The sequence below is a fragment of the Passer domesticus genome, chromosome Z (assembly GCF_036417665.1).
Source record: "Passer domesticus isolate bPasDom1 chromosome Z, bPasDom1.hap1, whole genome shotgun sequence".
NCBI classification, from domain to species: domain Eukaryota; kingdom Metazoa; phylum Chordata; class Aves; order Passeriformes; family Passeridae; genus Passer; species Passer domesticus.
The window spans coordinates 15,650,616-15,672,859 of NC_087512.1; the positions used below are offsets into that span (position 1 = coordinate 15,650,616).

Genomic DNA, 22,244 nt, shown 5'->3' on the forward strand with positions numbered 1-22,244 from the left:
TCTTGTTTTTCCTGAGTAGTTAACTAGTCCAAGGTTTCTTTTGAAAGTTAAAAAAATCAAGCTGCCACCAAAGGATGTTGACATTGAAGGCTGTAGTGAATGGAAATCATAATAAAATATTCTTTTTTTCTTTTCTAATTGCATTGTTTCTTTACATTTTTTCATTCTAGGTATGACTGTCACTTGGCTGTAGTAACTTCAGTTAGCTTTTCTAGTAAATGAAAAGTGTTAGACAACTGAGAGTGATTGAACAAGATATGAGTTGCTTTTTTGAGATTAAAGAAGATAAAAGAAAAGCTATACTTACTGACTGGTCTGAGTAGTTAATTTTCCAGTGGCTGCAGTGTGAGGTGAATATTATCCCTTTGAGCCAGGTACCATATAGATTTGCTACTGCTGTTTTTTAGTTCTAAAAGACTGTTGAGTTAATTGCTGTGATGATTTCAGTTTCTACCTTTAAAGTGAGTGATAAGTGAATAATTTTAGCCATCCGACAGTCTATTCAGTAATATCATAAGTCTGACATGCAGCTTCCATGTTTTCCTCAAGTTTTGGTGAAGCCCAGACTGGAGGTCTCTTCCAGAGGCTGCAGCCTGGCCTTGGCTCATGAAGTAACCAGTCTTCTCTCTTGATGGCAAAAGGGAAGCATATATAGAGAGCCTGTGGGTTTGTACCGTGACAAAGGGTAAAGATCTAGCCTATGTCCTGTGGATCTGACTGCTGCTTTGAAAATTTTCCTCTTTCTAGCCTATGTCCTGTGGATCTGACTGCTGCTTTGAAAATTTTTCTCTTTCTACTTTATCTCCGACTTCTTATTATTCCCCAAGAGGTGTTTGCACTAGCCTGACTCAAACAGGCTATGAAAATCTGATCAGGTCGTGGCAAAGCAGTGCAACAAGAACGAGAGTATGCAGGACACATGTCTCTGTTCAGCTCTGGAGCTTCTGCAGTTTGCAGTGTGTGTCCATGACTCACTAAAAACTTTAATCTTTGCCTTTTTTTTTTTTAAAATTTATTTCTTTTAATACAAATTGTTACAGTACTAAAGCTACAGAGAAATTTAGTTTGGAAAGATCTCCTAATTTGGGCCAGTTCTGTGCTGAAAACAGATCCAATTTGATTAGATTGGTACCGGCTTTCGTTTGAACTTCTTGGTGGAGATGTCAGCGTCCCTGTTGTTACAGTGTTCAATTCTTCCTGTTGGGAACAAATGATTTTTTTAAAAAAATTGTAATTGGAATTTCCTTTTCAACTGTAATTAGAATTTCCTTTACTGGAATTGCCTGCAACCGCAGGAGACCAATTTGCTCATTTGTCTCAGTGTCCAGCAGCACTTCATACCCTTCAGCAGGTTCTCCCCCATCTCTGGAATGCATTAATTGTGCAAGCATCCAGTCCACTCTGCAATACCCACCTGGTGTTCTTATCTTAGACAAACCACCCTGAACATCAGAGGAGGCTGAAAGGGAGGGGGTGTGTGGGGGGAAGATGGACTGAAAACAGAACTGAAGCCCAAATATCTTTCATCATTTTTCCACTCTTCTTGAGCCAGAGACTTACTTAGATCAGAAATTTATAAAATATGGTATTTCGAAGAAACACAGTTCTTTCTGTATTAAGTACAAATTTTTTTTTGTACTGCTAAATTTGCTTTGAAATTTTACTGTTTACAAAATGACAAGGTTTACAAAATTGCAAGGTTTCCATTATGTGATCTGTCAATCTGTCTCTCAGATTCTTGCTTTAGTATATGATGTGGTTTCTGAAATTCCAATCTGTCATGTGTATCCCACTGTGTTGGTATCATGCAGCAAGCATGTAATTCTGGTCCATTCAAACAGAGAAACTGGCGACTGAACCTGCTTCTGTATTTAAGTTTGAATAAAAATTCCAGCATTTGGAGTTTTATCCACTTGCTATATTTGGATTCTGTTTGAGGGCACTGTTGGAGCACACAAACCCGGATGGTTTTGAAACTAAGCTAGAACATATATTAGCACCATGAAGGAACATTTAGTCTGTAGGCCTTAGATTAGAGGTCATCCATAGTAAACATTCTCAAACAGATAGAAATGGATTTCATATCCTCATCAGAGAAGGCCTTGTTTTCTAGGTTTGTTTCTAGAGTGCCATTTGAGGTAGTCTTCCAGATCTGCAGTGCATGAGAAACAATGAGGGGATATATTTCAGTATCCTCCATTTTAAGGCTCAGTTATTTGTAGTAAGTAAATGGAACATTTAAATTCAAAGAAACACACAAAATCAAGAGTGTTTTGCACTACCAGCACATGTGAGTTTTTGTGTAAGCTTTCAGATTCTGCAGGAAAACTTTACAGAAGGGGTTTTGAGTAGTAGGAGGTCTGAGTCCTCTTTTCTGTACCTAAGAAGTGCAGTTCAAATACTCATTTCATAAGACTTGCAATGAGTATTGTTCCATCAATATGATTAGTGTGGGGTGGTTTATGAATAAACAAATTACAAATGGTAATAGCTTGCATAATCCAACTGCTCTGCAGCTGCCCAGAGGATATATTGCATTGCTGTCTTAGGCTGTTGTGATACAAAGCTCTTCCTAAGAGGAAAATACATAATTAGATGTTTCCATAAATGGAGTTAATAATATTTCAAACTAACTTCTCAAAAAGATTTTTTTTTTGAGCAGCAGAAACAATCCTAAAGTATTAATTTAAAATATTACTTGAGAAATTAAGGGACTAATTTATAGCCCTTATTCCAGGGTGATCATCCTAATGACTTCTAAGGAAAGAGTGTTTTCTCCAGTTGCAATGATTGTGAGGAATGTTAGCTAATGAGAAGACAGAGATCAGGAAAAATTGTTAGAGGAAACAACTATTCTGCTTTTTCTTTTTCACTTTTGTCTGGAGACATTTTCTTGCGAATGAGTGGGATCATATTCTTCAACTGAACATATGAAGAGGTAGCTTTATGTTCTTCCTTTAATGACAGTTCATCAGTTTTGTTTTACCCCATTTGTTTTACTCCTGGGCTAGACATACGCCTCTACGTCACTTTGAAACCTGGCACTTCAGTGTCCAATTTTGTGCACAGCATATGTAAATTACATGTTAATACCCATGTTTACTCGCGTGTTAGAGAAATGGTTGTGTAAATTCTACATTACTAATTTTTGAATTCACACCTCTTGACACTTTTTTGAACTCCTTAGACTGTACTTCTGCAAAACAGTTTTAATTGGAAAAGGATATGGAAAATAGCTGTTAAACCTTATTTATCTACAACTGTTTTTAGAATATTATGTAAACAAGGTACAAAATATGTCTGTTACTCATTTTGATAAGAGGGTCAAAATGGGCCAGAAAAGGGGAAAATAATTGTATGTCAGAGAATTAAAGGAGTCATGCTGTAAAGATCAAACCTCACATGTAAGTGTAGCTTGAAATTAAGGTTATAGATGATGCGGTTCTGTTAGATGTGCTAAGGATGATATTTACTAAGTATGATGTTTTGCAATTAGACATGATGCTGTGAAAAAGGCCCTGTCTGTCTCCTGACCATTTTTTCCTGTCTCTCGTTGACAAAACCCCATAAAACTGGTTATTATCCAACCATTTCCCTATGAAAGGAAGCAACAAAGGAACTGGAGGAAAGAAGGACTGAAGGGGCTTCACACTCAATAAGTGTCTTCTGAAAAAAGATTGAGGTTGAACTTCAGCACAGCATGAAATTAAGTTAGTCTATTACATGGTCAGTCTAACCCATAATTTAAAAAAATCCCTAACAGAAGGGAAACTAACAGCTAATGAACATAAAAAGCTCAAGCAGATGTTAAAGCCGTCTCATGCAGTAATAACTAGCAGTTGCCTATTCCCCTTATTAAAATATTACAGATGTGGGTAAGAAAAGCCATTTAATTTTCTGATTTTACATTCTCAGAAGCTCATTTTTGTTGTGGAGCATGGAACAATGAACTTCAGTTTTCAAGAGTTTTATGGTGGATTTGTTGATGTACAGACACAACACAGGAAGTCTCTAATCAACATCAACAATCTTTATTTTTCACTATAATTTTTCCTCCCAAAATAATAATTGAATAATTGAATGTTAGCGTAGTGAACCATATAATTTGATGTGATTAAATTGTATCTGAGTTTTGAAACCTGAAAAAAAAGTAAAATATGCCAACAATGTGCTATGTAATGCTATAATTTTCATGTCATATTGCTGATGTCATACTGATTTATTTTTTTAACTTTTCAGAGATCTCATAAGCCACACTTTATACATGGTTAATTTGACCTGTGAAAAGTTTTAAGCTGGTCCATGGAGCTGCTGAACTTTGGCTGTAGACCTCAGAACCACTTTTTTTTTTTTTTTTCCCCCTGCAGGATGATACAGCAAGTAGCATCTGTTGCCTTTTTACCTACGCATTCCATTTTGTGTTCTGTGAGAAATTATCATGACATTTCGTATTTAAATGCTAACTCTTTCTGAGGCATCTACTTTCTGTTGTCCACCTCAGGAACTAGTCATATGGGCAAGTTTTTTATGGAGTTATTCTTACAGGAAACCCTACAATACAACCTCCCTCCCCCCTTACTGCCCTGTGTCTCTAACTCTGCTGCCAGTTTTAGAAAAGAGAGGGAGCTTCCCACTTCTTCTGGACCAGCTGTTGTGGTTGTTCCTAAAATGTTACTTGCCCAGTGCCCATTTGTCTTTACAGTGAGGGTGGTGAGGCACTGGCACAGGTAGCCCTTTATGTTCATTACAGCCTGGATGGGAGATGATATGAGTAAGAAACTTCAGTTTTAATGTGGGAACATGCCCTAGGGTATAGTGTTACTTTGGGACTATATAGTCTTCATATTAGACATACGTTGCAATTCCTCTGTTTGTTAAAATAAATTTTGTTAAAAGCTTAAGTAAAACAATATTGGGATGAAGTTGAGGTGACTGAAGACCAAAATACAGTTTGAAAACCTTAGTGTAATAAATGGTGTAACACTGCACATAAAAAGCCTTGCTTTGGTTATCCTGCAGATGCGTTGGATTGATCTCCCTAATGAATTGCAGTGCATCCCTCTGAATAAGAAGGAGACATCTGAAATTTTATGTCCTTTGCTGATGACATGAGAAATGAGAAAACTTTCAAGAGGGGCTGATTTTGACTGTTGTAACAGTCAATTCTATTTCAGTCTATTCAGGGACCAGTTCTGTGGCTTTGGGCTGAACAGTTAAATCTCAGTATTTGGAGGGGTGTGATATCCTTCCATCTCAGAAAATGTACAATGGCTTACAAACAGCAACCATTTTTTAAATAAAGTAAGTAGTAGCCTTAGCAACACATTGTTTCTGTGCATGCATTCTTCTCAAAATAATTGTTTTCAAAATTGTCAGCTCTTAAAAAGAGAAAGAAGAAGGCTGGATCTTTTGCCAGCCAGAACCTGGAACACATATAGTCTAGAGACTGGTCCCATGCTGCTCCTGTGTTTGTAAGGTGGTATTCTACCCTTAGATCTTAATAAACCTGTAGCAGATGCTTCTGTGGATAACTTCTCACTCCAAATAGCTGCAAAATCTTTTTAGCCTACTTGTCTCTTTAATTTAGGAGTGAGTTCTAGTATATGAAAGACGTGCATTTGAGGGATTGTTTTGTTAGAATTGTTTCTGCAGACAATGCTTTTTCTTTCCTCAAAAAAAAATCCCACGCCAGTGAGGTGCAAAAGTTAGTATTTGAGTCTTAGTTTTCAACCAATATATTTTTTATTCTATCCTCAAAATATACTGATTTGACTATTGTCCAGACTTACCTAATATATTACAAAGTTAGGACAGGGAAGTAGCTCAGTTTGACATTAGATTTACCATACCTGAAGACTTATGTTCTTTGCAGGAAATACCGAAGCATTCTGCCAGAGTTTAAATTCATTAATATTTTTCTATTTCTAAGCAGAGTTAGTATCAACTCACTTTTGTCTATCTAGCTCCAAAGATTGTTTATCTCACGGCTTTTACTTTTAAGACTAGTTGTAGTTGCCTTGGGAATTATCCTGATGATCTTGCAGTATAAATTTTGATGCATTAATTTTGTGGGTGAAAATTAGTTTTGATAATTTTCTTAATTGTCTGCATTTTGTGTTGGAGGAGGTGGCCATAGCTCGTAGGAATAAAAACATGGGAAAGAATTGTTGTGCTTTGCAAGCAATTAAATTGTGTTGAATACAAATATAATAGGAAGGAAGCAAAGACAAATAGGAGTTGGGTATCTAAACCATCTTTTTACTAAAAATATTTTGGTGTTTTTAATAAGAAAATTTCACAAAATAAAGAAGGTACTTTACCCGGCCTAAATTTGATGCTGTACCCAAAAATTTCTGTGCTCCTTATAGGAGGTACTTATGATTTATTCACATGCTTTCAAAAAAAAACCCCAAAACTCAAACAAGCAAAAAGAAAAAGACATTTAAGAAATGTAAATGTTGAGATGTTTATATATGACATTCATGTTTTCTAATTAATGAGTAGATTAACCATTATCCCCATACTGGATTGTATTTGCTGTGTAGAAAATATTTTCATCATCCCAAAACAAGGGATAGTGGAAAAGAATGGCCCTTAATAACAGATTTTTCTTTCCTTAATAACAGACCTTTCTGAGCAGGGGAGTCCCAGTTTGCCTCTTGTCTGCCCTGTGATGGTAGCACTAGTTTTACAAGAGGACTTATGATCTTTGTGACCCAACCACTACTTAAGTGTTCAGGGTATGGAACACGAGTTCCCACAAAATAAGAAGAATTTTAAAGTCCAATGTTTTGCCATCATTTATTAAAATCCTGTAGAAATAAATACTGTTGAGGTCTAAACAGTGGGAGTAGAGTGCTCTGCATGTGTTGCAATATGTTGTCAAAACCTATGTTTCAGCAGATATGTATCTCCACAAACACATTTTGCTCACCAAGACTTTTATATACGTTTCTGCCTGGTTGCATATTTAGAGAGTTTTTTTGAAAACTTGTTCCAGAAACATCAGTTAGGTTGCTTTGGCTTAGCTTGTATTTGCATTACCACTGAGAATTAACCTCGTGCAGAATGTGTAATGGAGCAGCTGTGGCATTGTCTTCTGAAAAAGACCTTTCCTTCTTGGTGGGTTGGTTGTTGCTATTGTTTGGTGGTCTGCTGTTGTCATAACAGACTAAAAATGAAAGGGAGAGTTGACATATTTTATTAGGCAACTGCTGCAGTTGGGAAAAGAATAGACACATTTTTTCAGCCCTCATTTTCTTCCTCTAGTCAGAAATGGCCTTGTACTTAGCTTTGAAGTGTGCTTAGCTTGAAAAATTCTGGTGCTTTTCCAGGCTATATTGTTAGGTCTTACATTATTTCTTCTCACAAAACTTGCTTTCCATGGCATGTCAGGCAAACCTTTATAAAATTTCTTACTGTTGTGGGATCTAAAATTATTGCACAATAATATTATATATCTAAATATATCTAGTATGCTTTTTTTCTGGTATTTCTTCTTAAATGAATGCCTGTTTTTCTTTTTTTCTAGCAGAAATATTTGTTAATCTTATTGTAAATCCTAACATCTTTAAAATAAAATAAATAAATAAATAAGAATTTATTTAAATAAATAATAATTTAAATTGGAATGCATGTGTTTCTATTAACACAGCAAAATTAATCTTGTTCCTGTAAGTAAGCAACAGCAAATAAAAGAGTATGTGCATGCATGGTAAATAGATATAGATGAGATTTCAAGACAGGAAAAAAGGGCAAAATTTTTAAAATATTGTATGGTGGTTTTTGGCCTTTGATGTCTTTCACACTAGAGTACTTGATTTGAACATTTTATTAAATATATCTTTAAAGTTAACTGAAACACTTCAGCCTCTTACAGAATTACATATCTTGTAGTCTATCATTACTTACCTGGATCATTGCATCTGACCATAAACCTTACACTCATCCGTGTCTCTAAGTGACACATAGTAGTTTTCATAGCACAAATAGTCAGTAGCTGCCTTTTGATGGGACCTGGCTTGTTTTCCTGTGCTGTGTCCTTTTTCACTGAGTTCTGGTGATAAGAACAACAGCAAGGTCTAAGTCCCTGATGCTGTGACTGGGCCTTGTGCTTGTGACTTCAGAGCCTCCAGGTGGAAGTTCTGCCCATCCCCATCTTCTCTGGTGTATAGATTCTGCCAATGTGATACCATTGTGAGTAGTGCTCAGGAAAACAGATTAATGAGATTATTTCCTAGATCTTTATGTAACCATCTCTTCTGAAAAAGTTAGTATGCAAATGCTTGATTTTTACACTTGTAAAGGTGAGGCTGAATGTAGTTTTTGAATATGAAAATACCCCTTAACAGAATATAGAATACTCAGGAAAAAAGCTTAATGCAGCATCTGTGTTCCATTTCCTAGTCCTAGAATAGTCTTCCTGGGATTTTTTAGACACAATCTCTAATATGCCTTCTCATTTCAGCTGTGTGGGTTTTTTTTTTTTGTTTGTTTGTTTGGTTTTTTTTGTTTTTGTTTTTGGGGTTTGTTTTGTTTTGTTTTGTTTTGTTTTTGAGTATTCTATGCAGCACTTTTGAATTGATGAGTGTCACAGACAGGTAGCAAATTTCATCAGACTGCCTCTGGGAAATCAATTTTCATTCTGCCTTTTTGAGGATTAAAACAAGCTGCAAAATAAATAGCCTTGCAATCAAATTCCACTGCAAACCTGAACATCAAAATCTTCATTTAAATGTGGTCTGGGCTATTTCTGTGCCTCCCTAATCCTTGTGCCAGTCTCCCATGTGATTTTTCTAGTGAGGGCCTTGGAGAAGTTCTTTTCAGTCAGAAAAATTTGTTTGGGCACTTGGGCTAAAGAGGGAGCAGAACAGGGGAAGAAGAAAGTTATGGATGCCGGAGCACCTGGCTTGACAGCTGAATGGTAATTGACTGTACCGGCCACTGGATGTCACTTGTTCCACATAAATAGAGCTAAGAAGCTCATTGTTTGGCTGCAGAGAGAATAGTCAGTGTGTCTTTTGGGAACAGGCAAATGGTGTCTAAGTGAGCACAAGGCAGCATAATTTTTCTTTCCCTGCCTTATGCTTTTTCATCCGAAAATCAAGAGAGCTTAATCTGAAGTGACATCTTGGAGCACAAGATGCTTGTGGCTGACTTTTGCCTATGCTACCCTTCTTAAGTTTGGATGCTGGCTTTTCCTGGAATGGGGAGCAGTGAGGCAGCCATCAGGAGAGTCCTATTTCTCCTGCTACAGTGATAGTCTCCATCTCCTTTGTAACATTAACTTGCTCCATAAGTTGAGTCAACAGAAATGTGGTTTGCACTACAGTGCTTTTGATTTCTGTGTGTAGGTTTGCATTAAAGATGAAAATGTGGGTGTAGAGAAAGATGCATCAAAGTCAGAAAAGGAAAAAAAAACCAGGAAAAAACCCAAACCAACCAACGAACAAACCAAACCAAACCAAACAAACAAACAAACCCAAAAAGAAAAAGAAAAGATAGAAAGGAACAAAGCCCATGAAGAAATATTCTATTCTTGAGGTAGTAAAGATTCACTGCAGAAAAACTAGCTAAAGAAATTCACATATTGGAAAAAAAGTATGTGGACAATGTCAATACCAGTCAAATATTGGAAAAAAAATGTGGGCAATGTCAATACCAGTGAAATATTTACTGTCCTTTTGTGTGTTGGCTTATATAGTTCCATACATGTAGTTATCTGGTCATGTGCTGTGCAAACAGGATTGTGCCTGGATGTACAGCCCGTCTGTCACCTCCTGAGAGGAGGCTGTAGCCAGGTAGGGTCCGTCTCTTCTCCCAGCTAACCGGAGACAGGACAAGAGTACACAGTCTTAAGCTGTGCCAGGGAAGGCTCAGGTTGGACATCAGGAAGAATTTCACCACAGAAGGGTTGATCAGACATTGGGAGGGGCTGCCCAGGGACGTGGTGAAGTCACTGTCCCTGGAGGTGTTTAAGGAAAGACGGGACTGCCACCCAGGGCCATGGTTTAGTTGACAAGGTGGTGTTGGGTCATGGGTTGGGCCCAATGACCTCAAAGGTTTTTTCCAGCCTAACTGATTCTGTGGGATTCTGTAATTGCATCATCTACCTGACAGCAATCAAAAAACTGTTATAAAAGGAGGAAGGGCCTTTTCCTGACTGATCCTCAGATAACTGTGTCAAGTCTTTCATTTAGGTGTCAATGCACATGCAGATGACCCTCAGCCAGAACACATTGTCCCATCACTTCTTTTCCTGGCTAAATTTTCATCATTCTAGTAAGCATGTAAATTATGTAAAAGTTTGGATAACTATAAGTTTGTATAATTATGTAAAGAAAATCCAAATATTTTCAGGAAATGCAATATGAAGACTTGTAAAATAATCTAAAAGCTATAGAATGCATAATATTAATTATATATATATATAATATCCCATAGTTAGTGACTTTACGTCAATACAAACTTTCTGTACTATCAGAATATTATTTTCTACTGAAATGCTTCTTGTCTAGGTATCAGCTCTTAAAATTTTCCTGGTATTTCTGATGTGGAATGGTACATTGTCCTTAGTGAGGCGAGATTTACCTCTTCAAATGACTTCAGGCTGAGCATGTTCTTCTCATGTGAACTGAGTTGTTCTGAAGTGTTACTACATTCTTGGGAATAAAAAAAAAACCACTCAAACAAAAATGTTCCCTGTCATCTGGGAAAAAAATAATTTTAAAAATCATCCAGTGAAAAATCAATTCTGATTTTTATTTCTGACCAAAACTTGTTAAAAATGAAAATACGTGTTTTTGCATCTTACAAAATTCTGTGCATTTTGACTTGAAGAATGGGAGTTCAAGTGTGAATCCAATCTAAGAAACAGTTATTATTGTTAATGATTTCCTCCTACTTGTTATTCCCTTGAAACATATGCATAAGTTCCCTTATGCATTGTGCAGTGCATAAACACTGAAGTGATAGTGTCTTTGCAGGGTCCATGAATAAGTTTTTAATACAATTGTATTTGTATGTTTTTATTGTGTTTTCACCTGTTTATAACAAATTGATATCCTGAGGTTTTATTTACTGCTTTGGACAACTTTTAGTTTTTTTACAGCAATGTTATCAAATATCGCAAGTGTTTAAAACTGAAATAGTGATTGCTTCCCTTCTTTGTCTTTTCTGCATCTGATGTCATCAGCCATTGAAACTCAAGCAAGGGTCACTGCATTGTAGAGTCTCAGGTAGTTGCTGCTTACCAGCTTTAATATTGTTAGAGAATTATTTGTTAAAGAATTGTCTCTTTCCAAGGGTCTTTCAGTGATTACATCTATTATAAAGGAGTTTTGTCTCCTCAGTTATGTTGTGTCTTAATATTCTACAGTGAAGTCTGAAGTCACAGTTTTTCATGACTCTGTAGAGTATAATTTTTTTTATACTATACAGAGTCATGTATAGTATAATTTCCCAACAGCAAATGTTGTCTCTGTCTGGTTATTATAACACCATATTAGATACCAATGGAAACAACAGAGCTTGTTTACTCTTAATTACATACAATTCAAGCAGTGTATAATACAAACCTTTGCTAATTTTGTTTCAACAGTTAAACATATTGGTCAAATTTGGTGAATGATGCCCTAAAGGACTGTGCTATAGATTACAAGAGCTATAGGAACTTGTAAGCTGCTTTCTGGCACTGAATTTTAATTAAAAATATGAGGCGACCTTTTGTAATCACATACATGTGAGGACTGGAAAAAAAGAGAAAGATTAAAAAATTTACCTTTAGCTTATAGTTGTACACTTTAACATATTTTTTTCTCCTAGCAGCTTTACCATGATATTTCAAATGTTCTCAATGTAATTCAGATCGGGAAGGAGACAGCTAGCTGTTTGCATGACAGCTGTTCATAGAGGAAGGTTTTCATGTGCTAGGTCTCCCTCTCTGCTTTCAGTAGGAGCCCTATTCACAGTTCCTGTGATGGCTCTGCTGGTACTCAGTTTGCATCTCCTTTCACATTTGGGGAGGGCAGGGGACTGCAGGTTGTTAGTGTGACATGTATTACAGTTTCATGTCCTCTCCCTCCACTTGTCTCTTGTCCTCTGAGCAGTGTGGATTTCACCACAAGCAAGCCATTCCAAGTAGTTTTATTTTGGTTGAGGCTTTTCTGTGCAGCTTTCTAATTCACATGATAAGGAATTTCAGGAACAAGAACAAAAAGGTGGCAGGGTTATTGTGAAGTTTACACTTTGTCCATGCTTTGCTGGATAACTGAGAGACACCTTGCTGGATTTTTATTAATTTACTTGTCTAGGACTCCTATAGGACTTTTTGTTTTGTGGAGTTAACCAGTTTTAAATTACAGATGAGTAGACATAAGCAACTTTCTTGTCTTGATTTGTATCAGCTGCTTCCAAAGGAGCTCTTCTACAAGTTTGACAGAGTATCTTCTACCTCTGATCCATAATATTGAAAACATAATTTAAGGAAGCATTTCCTAGCTTTAAATTCACATTATGTGAAGTCATAGATTAGTATCAGATTGTTATCAACAGAAACACACGCATATAAGGGTACCAAAAATACAGCAGATCCTTAGGCTAGTAGTATTTTTGTCATACAAGAGCCCAGGGCTGTAAATTTTACTACAGTCAGGTTACAGACACTGTAAGTGATGAAATGAAACAGTACCTACTTGAGTTCCTCTTCATGCAAACATTTCAAACAAGCTGAGGCAAAATGAGTAATGCATGCATTAGTGTTCTGCAGGGTTATATATTCATTAATTCTTTTAAAGTGTGTGGTAGATCTCCATGTGAATCAAGAGAAAATACCAAGCACTTCCAACCTGCTGAGTGTCAAAAAATGATAAGAAAAGCTTATTTAGGTTTTGTTTTGTTCAATATTTTTAAAGTGTGTATGTTTGTGTACTTTAAGCTCCTGATAGGCTATTAATTAAAACAGGATTTTTCCCTTTTTCAATTCTTCTTTCTTGTACAGCAAATAATGAAGCAGTTTCTCCCACTGGCAACTCAGAAAACAAGTAGAGAGAAGAGAAGTTCAGGCATAATAGTGTAACAAAAAGTCATTTTTCCAAAGAGAACAGGCAAGGAGATGTGACTATTTTGTTGAGTCCTGGTAAGTACCAAAATTACTCATGTTGTAACAATGGGTACATTTAGGTTCCATGTTACCACCCAGGAAAGTTTTGAATTCCATACCCTGATAGACTCACCATTAAACTGGAAAAAAAAAGTCTTTGCATGGAGTGTGAACATCCTCTGTCAGAGGATTCAGGCTGGTGAGGTGACCGTAGCTTAGAGGAAAAAGGTATCTTGGCTCAGCTGAGCAGAACTCACTTCTCCCACCTTTCTCCCTCCGGTGAGGCAAATTTTAGCATCAGCTCTGTTATGCTTCTGTGAAAGTTCCCTTTGCAGCAGAAAACCTTTTTGACTGTGGTCTCAGGAGGGCAGGCCCAGCTGAGAGCTCCAGGCTGGTGTTAACACAGCTGAAGCACCTCAGCATCCACATGGACTGTGTGGGTGACCAGCAGGTCCTAACGCTGGATTTCACACTGCACCTCCAGACAGACACCTCTTGGGGCTTGAGCCCATGAGGAATCTCTGTCTATAAAGCTGCCAGGGTTTGGAGAGGCTGCATCCTTCCCCTGGGTCAGGCAGTGGGGAAGGACCTGCTCGCACACAGTTTGTGAAGGGCAGGCATTCCTTACAGTGAAACTGTGCAAGTGAAACTGTGCAGATAGACACATGAACGCATTTCAGTAGGCAAAGTCACATGCAGTGCTTTCCCTAATTAAAAAATGTTTACGTGAATATTCTCTTAGGAAAATGGGGAAAAACTATCATTTCCCCCACATTTTGAACTCTAGAATGTGACTATGATAGGAGAATTACTTTTGCCAGTGTTTTTTTTTCATGAGCAATACTCTTTGGTCTGACATTTGAAACTTGTGCCAAAACCACTGGGGTCAAAAGGTAGAATTAAAAAATTCCAAAACTCCTTTAAAACATTTTTTTTTTTTTAATGAACAGGTATGTCTGTCTACAGAAATTAAAGAGATGGAGTAGTTTTTTTCCTTTCAAAAAGTTACTTATTCGCTAGAAGTTTCACAGAAGAAAAAGTTATTTACACACTGGGCAAATATGTCCTGTTTATCTGCCAAGACAATTCTTGCACCATAGTAATTCCTTCTGAAGAAACAAATGTCCCCTTTCACATTACAGCTATGCACAGTTTACATGAATTTTTCCAGGACTCCACTTTAGAAAACTGCAGCAACACTTACATGTTTTTCTTTTCCTTCATGTGTAAGCTGTGACCTTATTATCATGGCCCCATGCTTATACAACCCAAAGCATTGGTAGGTGATAACCTGTGGGTGTTATGAAAAGTACTTTGCTAAACAGGAGCACTGCAGATTTTGTCAGAGCAAGTAGTTTTACCACATTGCTGTTAGAAGGACAGACCAGAACAGGATTTAGGACCTCAGACTCAGCAAATGTGGAACTATGAGATCCATGAAAGACAGCCTTGATTTTTCCCCTTTTTGGGGTCCCCCTCTATCAATGTTAAGAGGCCCACTGTATGTAAAGGAAGTTTCCTAACATTTGTTCTGCCTACCAGAGAATTCTTCAAATAAAATCTTGAGTCTGGGCTGAGTGATGTCCTTGGGATGCTAGTCCACTGGGAATTCTCCCAGGACACTTAACCCCCGTGGCCGAGTAAAACTGTATTCTTTTCAAAATACACTTATACAGATGCTTCATCTTAAAACAAGATTGGCACACAAAGTGTCAGCAAATAACTACAAAATAACCTCCTGCTCAGAGCATGCTCTGGAAGTAGAGTGTGTAAACCATGAGGCGACATCTGCCTCCTCAGAGGACTAAGACAGGTCTCCAAGGAAGTCCTTAAAGAATGGCCTTCAAAAACATGTCACGGTTTTATTGCATTTCAAACTAACCCTGTGTTTTGGTTTGCAAGACAGGCGTCTGCCAAGGGAGGCAGGAACCTCCCTTGGAACGGAGACTATGACCCCCTTCCCTCTGAATTATTATGACTTTGACATTAAGGGGCTTTCAGGCAAAGAGAGGGGAGAAGGAATAGCAGCTCTTTACCAGGGTATGTATGGATAACAGGGAAAACAAACAGGCAGGAAAGGAAAGCACACAGGAGCCGTCTGCGCCCCCGCCGCGCGCTCCCCCTGAGGGCAGTTCCGGCTGCAGCCGGCAGGGGGCGCTGCTGGCTCCCGGCCGGGCCGCGCCGCCGTTTCCTCGCGCCGGCAGGGGGCGCGGTGGCCGCCTCTCCCTCAGGCGGCAATGGCGGGCGGGCGGGCTGGGTGGTGAAGGCGGGCGGCAACGGGAGCTGAGGATGGAGGGGCAGGGCGGGCTCACCAGGTCAGCAAGAGGCAGCAGGAACCGCAGGGTGTCCCAGCAGGCAGGGGGTGTATGGCTACAGTGTAGCAAAAAACCCAGGGCAGTGTCAAAGGCTGGGCAGTGGCAGGCCGGCTCCCGAAAAGGGCAGGGAGAGGCTCCCTTGGAGGGGGAAGGGGCTTGGGTATCCCGGGTTTCCCCTGAGACGCCCCAGCAGATGCTGAAGGGTTCCCTTGGTGAGGTCGGGTGTTGGTGAGGGCCCCGGGCAGGGCGCTGCTGTGAGCAGAGCTCTGCCTGAGGTGGGAGAAAGGCGGCGGGGACAGAGCCCACCATGGCGGATCCTTCCCACAGCGAGCGCAGCCTCTGCGCCCCGAACGCCGAGAGAGCGGGAGCGAGCCAGGAGCTGCACCCAGCCCCGGCCCAATCCTGCCCTGTCTCTCCTCCTCTAAGAGAAACACCTAAGATAAGAGAAGGGCAGCCGCAGCTAGGCGCACTCCTCCCCCTCCATCGTGGGAAGATATCTTTTGTCTCTTCTTAAGTACCGGTCATTATTGTCTCTATTGTCAATAAATGGGACAAAATTCCCCGAGAGAAAGAAACCAAAGGAAAAATACTAACCCCAACACGCTGGCATTGTAATTATACCAGGGACACACTTTTAGTAAAGGGGTGCACAAGTATGGGTTGTGAGAGGGGAGTTGGTTCATCGCCATCTTTGGTGACTTTAGTGTAATCAAATTTATTGCTCCTGTTGGCCGTGTCTGTCTCAAACTGATTGTGCGCAAATAAACAGCTGTAACAAACCTCTTGGGCTGTGGAGGTCTCTGACCGTTGTGAGGGGCCAAAGTAAAGCTGGTTTTGTTGGACTAACACCCCGCAGGTATATCACCTCCACCAAGAATTCTCAATAAAACCCAAGAAGCATTTTTTAAAACTCATAACTGCTCAGGTATTTCCAATTGCATATCTTCAAAATACTTTGCATATCACTAGGATTAGGCATTATTTGGTTTGACTCACCTGTGCCTTGGAGACCAGCAGTTACAGATTTGCTTTTACTCTTGATAGTGCCTTACTTTAGTGAAAAAATACTGATTTTCCTTGCCAGCAAGTTCCTTTTCTATTGATACTGATGTATAGTGTCATTCAGGAAATACCAGTGGCCTTATTTATGTGATTTTAGCTCTGTAGAGTGATATTATATTTCCAAACACCTTGTGGAAATTGTAACTTTCTTATGTTGTCCTGCATTTTAAAACAAAAGTAAAAATTGTCAGAAATTCAATCTGAACTTACTTATACAGTAAGTTCAGATGGAGATATTTCCTGTAAGAAATGCTTCACTTTATAAACATGTTTCCTTTTTTTTTTTTGCTTGAGAAGAATTTGATCAGTATTTCCTGTGTTTTTAATACTCTTGACGTATTTGTTATGATTGGTCACAGGAAAAGTAGCTAGACATTTGGCTAGTGGAAATGGAAGATATATTATTGTTTTTATTAGCAATGGTAGCTTCACTGTTAGGAAAAAGAAATGTATTTTCTTTTAAAGGTTGATAGGTTTCCAGATTGTATGTGCTTTAATGAAAAGCAATATTGATATGGTACGTGATTAATATAAGATAAAACATTAAAAAAGAAAATTTTGAAAATGCTTTAGTTAGATTTTTTTTCCTCATGCATTTTTTCCTGCCTGTGAAGTGAGAGCATGCCTGTGTGTTGGACTTCAGAAAAAAAATCTATTTGGTTTCAATTACCAGCTTTTATAGTATAAAATGTTTCTTAGAAATGCAACAACATTTAAATTTGAAATGTTCTGTTCTTTTTGCTGGGGCAGTTTAAAATCACTTTAGATTTTGTATTAATTTCACATTTTGGTTTAAAATTTCATTATTAAATTCAAAATTTAGGCCTAAGCTATGCTGATACTGTTTCTTTAAGGGAATGTCAGCATATAGTAAGCACTCTGGATATGCTTCAGATTTTATTATTGTAGAGGGGTTTTTGTGGGGGAAGGGAGGCAGGAGGAATATTGGACAATTCAGAGCATAGGGGAAGAAAACCTAACAAATTCTTGGGTATTGTCCAATTCCTGAGCTAAGCCATGAACTCCATATTTGGCTTGAAATAAAGAATTTTCTCCTCAACAGCTGTCCCTGGAGTCAATATAAACTATTCTAAAATATTTAGTTACCAGAAGAGAGATACTACAGGAGACACGACCAAACTGTTGTGAAGCACTGGCCATTGCAAGGAGCCTTGATTCACAGACTGACATTGCATAATGATGCAGCTACTCCCCAGTGTGCTTCTGATGTTGTGACATGTTACATAATGAGAGGGCTTCCAAGGCACCCAAGCCATTCTGTTCGGGGGAACGACACAGGGATCAATAACGCTGTTTGTAAGGGAGGAATGCAGATCCAGGCATGATGATAGACGCTGAATTACCTTTCCTTTATTCCTAAGAAAACTTCAAAAAAGAAAGGATGGTGTTCACCTCTTGGCCTGTTTTCGTACTTTTTAAGGACTTACTGCTATGATAAATGATGATTTCTGGAAACAATACTTTCTGATAATGGAAGAAAGCCAAAATCCTGTTAAAACCTAAATGGAGCAATACAACTGAAAGTACCCTTTGAGTAAAATTTTACCATTTTGAATGAACTCTTCAATTGTATATACTATTGTATTCAATCAAAATCTTGAAATGCTACTTAAAATGAAGCCTTAAGAAAGGCAGTACTTTTCTTCTTCCTCTTTTAAATCTTCATAAAATCAGGACAAAAAGTTCTTTGTAATATGCTGTTTGACTCCTCAGCTGCTGAACTGAAACCTTATGCTAATTCATTATTCAACTGAATAATGAACTGAGACTGAGATTACCTACTCTAGGCTGTATATTTATACTGCTAGAGAAGCAGCAACCTTACTGTGTATTTAAACAATGTATGAAAGAGGGTGCATGGAAATAAAGAATGTCAGGTAGATATAAACCAGAACTGGCTGGAGGAACTGCATCTTCTCTTATGGAACATTTTGCAGTCTGCTAAAAACTGTGTATTTTATTATCATCAAGGATGATGACTATTGTTGAAACCAAAAATATTGACATAGAAGGCTTGGATGTAACTTCTGCAAAGCAAGTATTACCAGAATGCATCCCTGGAAAGAATGCTTTTTTTCAAGATTTCTCCCCTTAAGTTAAAAAAAATGCAATAAAATGGGTTAATTTTCAACTGAAATGCAACAACTGGGAAGAGCTGTCTTGCAGCTGATGCAAAAGATTAAACCTGTGTTGAGGTTGAATGTTGTACAACACCAAGAGGTTGAAACTAAACTCTTTAGCTGGCAGGTATTAAATGGGTTGCTGGCAACAAACTCATTCATGTTTTGGATGTTGTCTGTTTCAAATGTGGTTAGCCTCATTCTGTTAAATTGGAGGACTGTCTATACTGTTACTGGAAAGAGCACAGCACAAAAACCCCCAAATCAACAGCTTAACTTTTACTGCAGAGAACAGAGACAGTGTGGGAAGATGATGGCCAGGCCCAGCAAAACAGAGACAGCAAAGTAGACATATAAATATATGCAATATATAAAAACGCAAATTACTGTGGGTTCTGAAAAGATGAGGGTTTTTCATGTATTGCTCATAGTATCTGGGGACTGAGCAGTTCCAAATAATGACTAAATTTTATATTTTCTAAACTGAGGCAAAAGTTGGTGTGAGATTTCTGTACATAACTGCCGTCTTCCTCAGCAAAACTACTGCCATGAATAAATAACATTATCATCTTAAAATTATACCAAAACATAGAAAACAATTTTTTACATAAAAGAGATCATATGGTTTGGTGTGCAATAACTTCTACATGAAGAGAAGCCACTTCCTACGGTCAGTCTTCAAGAATGATTTTCTCTAAAGCCATGGCACTGGTTGAGGCAGCTAGCACGTGCAGTCTGGCTCTCAGCTCTTCCCAGCAGCCAGCTGTCGGATCCCTCTGGCAGGCTGGTGGAGAGCCCACAGTAATGTTTTACATCCTTCCTAAAGCTGAATGCTCATCAGCCTGGTCTGGCAGGCTGGTGGAGAGCCCACAGTAATGTTTTACATCCTTCCTAAAGCTGAATGCTCATCAGCCTGGGACACCTGTGGTAACCTATAGGTAAAAGCACAAGGGGCAGCGTTGTACTTACTTACCTTTGCTGCCTGTAGCTGGTTTGGCCAGCTTGCAAAATGAGGCCTTTCACTTCTGCCTGCTGTAGAAAAACTGCCTTTGGCTCTCCAACTTCCAACTCTATATGGAGAATAAATTAAATTGTGTTCAAAAGAGATTCAGTTAAATTTAGGATGGATGTGGAACTGAAATGCATACTCATGCTCTCAGTGAAAAACCTGCTAGTAAGCAGAAAACTCAAGTTAGAAAAGTTTAAATTCATACAACTGGAGCTCTGTTGTAACCCCTAAATGAAGTTCATTCCCCAGAGATAAATAAATTTTTTTATGTGTGGGCATATTCTTCCAGTAAAACTCTGATGTTTTCTGCATCTGCTTGCATGATCTGGTTCCCTGGAAGAATGTATGTAGCATAAGAATGTCCAACATTTTGAATGAAATCTCCATGTGTAATTTATTGTCTTCAAATTTTATTTTGCATAATATTAATTTGGCTGTTGACAGTTATAATAACAATGTTATTGTGTTGATACTAATAATAACAAATAATATTTTAAAGGGTGTGATAATTTAAAAAATATAAGTGGAGGTCAATTCTGAGAAGTTCTGAATTCAGGGTTTTGATTAAATTATATTACTTAATATAGAATTTAACTTTTCTATGCAAGTTCTAAATTAGTAATGTGTTGTTTTCAAGTTCCAGACAATTGTTGATTTGTTTTGTTATGGGACCTCTGCAATGTAAGAGGTTGTTTAAAGGCATCAGTCTGTAGTCTATACTAAATCCCATCTTATTTCTGTGAATTTTACTGAACATTCACTTGCAAATAAAAATCAAATCTCAGCTATCAAATGTTGATAATACATATTTAAGGAACTGATTTTATAAAAATATCCAGTATAATGTATACTTGGTACTTGTGCACAACCTGCATTCAATGTGGAAGCAGGTTTATAAGTATTAATGTGATAAAATTTATGATGCCAATAACCTTTCATTTCTATGAGTGTAAACCCTTGAGTTTTAAAATTGTTTGCTGTTAGAAATAAAATGAACTGAATAGAATTCTGCTTCAGACTCAGAAAAGCATTTTATGGGACGGTTGGGGGGATTTTTTTATTTTCCTCTGAGGACAGCACAATGACCGTAAACATCAAGGTCTTAAGTAAATCTGGTTTACCTTCATTTGGCCCAAGTTTGCTCTAAGTGGCTACAGATATATTAATGAGATGTATAGCTGTACTAATAAAACAGCTCTCATAGTTCCTGGCTGTGGTCCAAACCAGCTGGTACACTCACAGAGGAGACCCAGCTGTGAGACCTTCCAGGAACCTTTCCCAGGAGCTTGTTTGGATTCTCCTACCCTTTTTTCATGGGTGGATAGGGAAGGGGATGCATGTGGTGTGCACTGTTCATGGCTGTTGGCCTCAGGGCCAGCAAATTGTACCAGTCCTTCTATGGTTAGAGACAAAAACATTCAGCAATGGAACACTCTCCCTCTTGCTTATAGAAATTTTGTGTGGGCAGGAACAATTTATCAGTATCTTCTGGAAAAACACCGAATTGGGAATTTTTGTTATGCTCTAGAAAAAAAAAATCTGTGCACAGAACTTCAGCGGGGAAGTGTGTTTTGCAGGGGTCTGCTCCTTAGCAGCTTATTTTCTCTATTCTCTGCCCAAAGCCTCCCCTCTGAAAACTGTGATGTATCTTTCTTTTGCCATTCTGGGCCTTATTTCACTCCTGACATGAGCTGGGACTGTTTCTTTACAGATCATGTGGAGCTAAAACACCTCAGGATACTACCTTGCAGAGTCTCCCATAAATGCAGGTGGACAGACAGCTCCATTTATCTCCAGCAGATGTACTGTTCCTTCCTAGTAACTCATCTTACTGAAGAACATAGGTTTTGGGGTTTTTTTTTCCCAGAAGAAAGAATGAAAAAAAGAATTCTCAAATCTTATGACAGTAATACTGTAGTGAGAAAAATAATGGATAACCATGAATTTTGTACATAAAATATTTACTGTGAAATCTAAGATTCTTTCTCCTGAGTTTGATTTCACATTAATGTGTGCCAAAATCAGGACCTGCAACACAGTCTATTGATGATTTCAGTCTCCCAGAGAGAGATGGGTGCCCAGGGCACCAGTTATTTGAGTTATAATATATTTGGTCTTCAACATCACCATCTGAAATGTATAATCTCTGGGACTACAAGGTCAAAAATAATTTAGAAAAAACTGACAAAGGCATTTTCTTGTTATTACTGTTTCTGGGATTAGTGTGGAGACATCTGTCTTCTACAAACTTAAGTTCAAAGTGTTCTGCCACTGCATCTTTAGTCTAAATTTTCTTGTGAAGGAACTAGTACCTCTTGACTAGACCTGAAAATTGAGACTATTCATGGCTACACCACCTTTTGGGATCTTCCCAAAGCTGACAGGCTAAGTAGGTAGGGCATGTTGGGAAACTTCTGGGGAGAGGCTGCAGTTGAAACTAAGGGCAATCAGCAAGTCAGTCACAGCATAGCTTTCCTGGGCTTGCACTTAGTTTTTCATGCAGCTTCTCGTTTCTTGGTGTGACTGAGGCAGTATCTGGTCACATGCCCAAGTTCAGCTGCCAGGTTTTTGGGTCACTCAGTGGTGTGTCAAAATGCTTTGCATCCACACTACCCTTG

General features: G+C 38.3%; 1 long non-coding RNA gene across 1 annotated transcript in view; it reads left to right on the top strand.

Annotated features, from left to right (window-relative positions):
• Window positions 1-8,190: 8,190 nt before the first annotated feature.
• LOC135291173 (uncharacterized) overlaps window positions 8,191-22,244 on the top strand; it is a 103,747-nt gene continuing 89,693 nt past the window's right edge. The window contains exons 1-2 of the long non-coding RNA XR_010354043.1: window positions 8,191-8,306; window positions 12,998-13,135. This is a non-coding gene — a long non-coding RNA (uncharacterized LOC135291173). The remainder of the gene's footprint in view (window positions 8,307-12,997; window positions 13,136-22,244) is intronic.